We start from the raw sequence: 6,000 nt of genomic DNA on the forward strand, positions 1-6,000 counted from the left end.
TGAGGAGATCTCCTGAACTCCTGAAGCTTTTCTTTCACTCGTGTCTTCATTCGTTTTCCTCCGCTGCTGGCAACTGCTTGCCATGGAAATGCCTTCAGTATGCTCTGCTCCATGCTGGGGCCCGGGTCCTCTCTCGCGGTAGCCACCTGAATTCCCTGCGACCTCAGCTCCCGTGCGGCCTCCTGCGCGTCATCGTAGGTCCGTGGACCAGTGCTCCAGTGGATCCAAATCCTCGTGAACAGAGTATGGGAACGAATGCCTTTTTCTTTGAGCGCTTTTTTAATTCCCCCGTAGGCTCTGCACTTCTCCATCACCTCATAGGCATAAATGTAGTCGAAGAAAATTGGCTTGTTATTTCTTTGAATTTTCTTCTTCCAAGCCAGCTTCAGGACGGTTTCTTTAATGTCAAATTGCAGGAAGTTTATAACAATGGACCTTGGAGTTGCATCGGGCCCTGGCTTCTGTGTCAGAGCTCTATAAGCGCGTTGAATTTGGAGGGACATACCGCTGGGTAAGGGGAGCTCCGTAGTCAGCAAGTTTTCCACAAAGGTAATCATCGAGTCACCCTCGGAGCCCTCCGGCACCCTGTACATCCGAATGTTGTTTCTTCTGGATCTGCTTTCTAGAGCGGTCACTTTTTCCCGCAGCCTACGTTGTTCTTTCAGCATACACAGAAGGGCCTCTTTAGTGGCGGTGCTGCTTGCTTTCACATCTGATATGCGCTCCTGCGCCTCGGCTATAACCTGGCTTTGAGCTTGGAGTGTCGCCCCGACCTCAGATAGCTTCTGGTTAAGCTCTTGTTTTAGCATTGTTAGCTCTTCCTTCAAGTCTTTTCTTAAATCCCCCTTAAGCTCGCTAATGGCTGTGTGTATATCTTTTTTAAAGTCGCGAAGATCTTTAGAGATAGACGACATTTCACCGAGCAGCTCATCTCGCAGTTCAGTAGCTTCTTCTCTGCTAGCTAGCGAGACGCCATTTTCCTCTTTGGGGGCCTCCATTTGGTCTTCTTTTCAGTTAACTGTTTTTTCAAGCTCTTCCAATCTCTCTGTGATTTCCCCCCATTCATTTCTCTTCCCTCTAAGTTTGCGAATTCAAATTTACAAGTAGGGGGTTGATTTTTGGACCAATTGGGACATAGTAATTAACTATGCGTCCTTCCCAAACATTGCTTCACCGGAAGACTAGAACAGGGATTTTACTGTGGAATCTGCAGCTTGCTCTTTCATAAACTCTTCTCTAGACAGTGATGGCTATGGGATAGAAAACAACTTAACCTGCTCCTTATCCTCCAACCTGCTCAGACTGCTCAGACTTAGTTTTACCCCTTGAACGTGTCACAGCACAGGAGAAAACCAGTCAGATTACTTAGACTTAACCAAAATGTCAACCTTACAGATTCAAAATTGGATGAGCCCCCACTTGTTATGCCCAGCTCACTAAAGAGCATATCAAAGAAGGGAGGTCCACACAGTAACAGTGTTTAAATAAACAGATGGTTTATTAAGGTTTAATCAACAAATGAAAACTAATGGTTAAGAAGAAACCAAGGCTAACAAACACAATCAAAACCAGACAAAAAACTAAGGTGGGTGCCTCAAAGGCACCAGCCTTCCAGTAGGGAGCAAGAGAGAGCCATCTTGGATTCCCCAAGCTTTTATGGACCACAGCAGGTGAGATCAATCCCTCAACAAGGTGGGAGGAGCCAGACAATCAGGAAGACTGTAAGGAGAAAGCAAGGGTAGAAAAACAGACACAGACTGCCCCAAGGCCTGTGGCCGTCACATTAGTAGTCCCTACAGCATGCATCAAATGTACTCCAACATTCTAGACCATGACATCACAAAGCGTAATGACTAGGATGTAATACAAGGACATTGAAAGAGATTGTCAAGTGTGAGTAAACTTTTTCAGTATAGCTGTTGCCGACCACAGCACAGAAGTACTTGTCATTAGTAGTCCCTACAGCAGGCATCAAATGTACCACAACATTCTAGACCATGACATCACAAAGTGTAATGACCAGGATGTAATATAAGGACATGGTAAGAGATTGTCAAGTGTGAGTAAACTCTTGCAGCATAGCTGTAGTCAAGCACAACACAGAAGTACTTGTCATTAGTAGTCATTACAGCAAGAATCAAACGTACCACAACAGAGCATGACATCACAAAGTGTAATGCCTAGAATGTAATATAAGGACATTGAAATAGATTGTCAAGTGTGAATAATAGTTATGCAGCTATTGCTTTGATTTTGATTTGATTGATAAAAATGAACTGCAGATGTGAGAGTGGAGCGGCAGTAAAGTGAAATTAGGTCAATCAGCTTGAAAACAGGGACAAGACAGTCAACACACACAAGGGAGGGGAAAAACACAGGGAAACACAAGGAACTGGAAAATCCTAACACTGAGATACTTGAATCTCTGGCAGGTTCAGCTGTGTTCACCACCTTAGATCTCAACAGTGGTTGTTGGCAGGTTGAAATGGACCCTGGAAGCCAGCACCTCACTGCATTTGTCACATGTTTTGGTTTATTTCAGTTTCGGGTTATGCCTTTCGGCTTGAAGGGAGCTCCAGCTACTTTCCAAAGACTAACGACACAAGTGCTGAGGAGCTGCCTGGGAGAGGGCTGCATGGTGTTCTTGGATGATATTACAATCTATTCCAAGGACCTCCAGACTCACTTTAATGACAGCCAACAAATGTTTGATTGTCTCCAGCAGGCCTTACAGTTAAGATTAAGAAATGCCACTTCTGTTGCCCCGAGCTTAAATTCCTGGGTCATGTAGTGAGCAAGGAGGGAGTGCGAGCAGATCCAGCAAAGACAAAAGCCCTTCGTGACTATCCTGTGCTGGGAAACCTTAAGGAAGTCCAAAGGTTTTTGGGTCTTGCTGGATGGTACCGACGCTACGTTCCCAACTTTTAATTGATTGTGGAGCCTCTGAATGCACTGAAAAAGAAAGGAGCAGTGTTCCAGTGGACAGATGAGTGTCAGAAGGCATTTCAAAGTCTCAAAGACCATCTGACTTCTCTTCCCGTCCTCGGTCACCCTGATATGTGAAACACATTTGTTGTTTACACCGAGGATAAGGTTTATAGGAAAACCAAATGTCCTGACCATGGTGACCTATAGTAGGTATATGTACCACACTCACTTCGTCCACCTGTCTTGCCACGATAATCCTTAGAGTGATCATTTTGGACGATATAAAAACCAGCAAAGGATTCACGTGGTCGCATACTGTCCTCAGCCATTTTCTCACTCCCCTAGCTCCATTTCCAAAGGACAACAGTTTTCACTTCTCACTACAGACTGCCCATTCTAGAAAAAAATAATTTAATCTCCTTTTTTACTGTAATGTCATAACAGCAAAAACGTATTATTATTATATTACATTATTACATATTGTGAAATCATATTTCCAGACAGTATTTTTAAAAAGACTTTGTTAATTAGGCTAAATGTTACCATAAAGTATTACAGTAATGTTGTAAATATAGCTACTGGTGTGAAGGCAGTTCTTGCTTCAAAATCCACAACAATACTGACATCAAGCTCATTTGGCATAAGTATTTTTTTTGTATGACAGACTGTGGTTGATATACTAGTGTAATTACAACTTTGGCCATTATTTCCTCCCATAATGTAAAACGCTCATGTGCACCTATTTACACCTTTGGCTCATAATAAGCTACAAATTTTCATCTATACTGATAGTAATGGAAAGTATGTAAAAAATCATACTGAAGCAATGCATAAATAGTTCAATGAAGACTTTACTGTAACTTTTATACATGCAATTCCTATTTCAAGAAGAGGTTTAATGATGACAGTGTCCTTGAAATAATGACTAGTAAATGTGTTTTCATTCAAATGTATTTCTAACACACAATAAACACAGCAAAACAATGACCGAAATGAAACACACACGCTGGGTCTCATTCATGAAACGTTAGTAAATTTGTGCGTAAATTTGCACATAAAAGCCTACGCTACTAAAAAACTACTCCGGATTCATGAACACCGCGGGAAACTCAGATCTGATCGTAAACACGTGTGTATGATCATGAATGCCAATCCATTTTATCCTTATAAATAAATAAGATTCACCTCTACATATAGATATACTAAATTAAACAGACTGAATCTTGAAACAAAGGAAAACATGGCCGGTTGGGAGGAGAGGGAGAAGGGGTTCCCCAAAGCCGAGGCGGTGATGTCACAGTTCCTTCTTTTCTCCGGCGTCTTCGGAAGTAGAAGCAATGTCTCTCCACATCTGCTCTGTGGGCCTGGGGAACTGGGTTTCCATCATCCGCCTCTCCTCAAACTGTAAGCCCTGTTAATAATATACATGTTATTATTATGTTATAATCATATCAATAATTAATATGGAAAAAAGTTGTATTGTGTTTTATTAATTCATGTTTGTTACTGTGTCACAGTGGAGGAATGCAAACGGAGGTGGAAGCAATTACGGGACAGTTTTGTGAAAAACAAAACTAAAACTGTCCCGAGTGGGTCCGCTGGTGGCAGCGCAAAAAACTGGAAATATAACAATATTATGTCCTTCTTGCTGCCACATATGCAGCCCAGATGGTTAGTAATTGTTTTTTCAACATGAAATAGTACCTTATTCAAGACATCTTTTTAAATATAGTCAAAACTACATATCCATATAACATATAGCCTATATTTGACACAATAACAAATATAATCATAGTTGTACAAAATTGTATTATTCATAATTTTGTTGAATCCAATATTTCATAACACACACACATATATATATATAATTTTTTTTTTAAGCTCTAAAGGTACTCTCCGGCCGGTAGAAGAAGACCTCAGCTCTGATGACGTTGGACCATCAGGACTGCCTTCAAGGCCTGGCACACCAGGCACTCCCACAGTGAGGTCCACATCCTCTTCTCCACATCCAATAGATGTGGGACAGAGGTCTGCCACCCCTACCCAAAACACCCTGGAGTGCAGGCCTTGTCGTCTGGAGCTAGTACAACACAAACACAACCGGGCAGATAGAAGAGGCAGGCATCGACTACAGCGCCCTCTGAGCAACAGCTGCTACAGTTGTTGACAGCAGAGCAAGTACCAGTACCACCACATGTCCCAAAAGATGATGAGGAGATGTATTTTTTCGCCCTCAGCCTTGTCCCCAGGTTGAACAGACTGCCTCGCAGCACCCAGGCACGCGCTCAAATACACATCCTGCAATACCTGACGGACTTGGAACAAGAACAACTCACCCAGGCTTCTCCATCAGTCACAAGACAAACCCCACTACACTGGCAGCAGGCAACACAGCCACAAACATCCGGTTTTCAGGGGCACCCATCTACCTCCCATTACCATCAAGGTGACACCTCACCCCTGACAACATACCAACCTGCACAACCCCCAATGTCCCACCACCAGCAGGGACAATACAGTGGAATACAAACCCCCACCCAACATGGAGGTGCAAAGAGGTCTAGGTCAATGGTAGAAGAGCTGGAAGACCCCTCCTCCCCCAAATCATTCCACCATTTTCAATGACGAAGAAAAAAAAAAAACCTTTTGAGCCTATGTAAATAAATATTGTTGTTTGTATTTAGTCTAATTAAACAGTTATTTTTTTATTTTTATGTTAATATTTAAATAAGAGTTTCTTGTTTTGTTAAACTTTATTGTTCTAAATATTGTATATGTAGGTTTTAGATTGTAGTTTTTCAAGTTTTGTACATTACTTAATTGTTAATAAAGGTTTCACACTATACACTATGCTGAAAACAGTCATTGCTTTGTTATCCTGGTAGTCACAATAATTACCTCAGTAAAACTGCAAGCCATTGTTTTGGTTGGATGGATTTGCGGAAATTAGTTGTTTGCGTGGTCAGATCAGGCCCAATCAGAGAGAGGAGATGATCCATCTTTTCATGAAGTATTTCAGATGGCGATCTCTGTCCAGGGACAATTCAGCCACAAGATAATGGAAAACACCAA

Source organism: Semicossyphus pulcher, unplaced genomic scaffold, assembly GCF_022749685.1.
Source record: "Semicossyphus pulcher isolate SPU_LCO1_2020_fin unplaced genomic scaffold, fSemPul1.0.p SCAF_17, whole genome shotgun sequence".
Taxonomy (NCBI): Eukaryota; Metazoa; Chordata; class Actinopteri; order Labriformes; family Labridae; genus Semicossyphus; species Semicossyphus pulcher.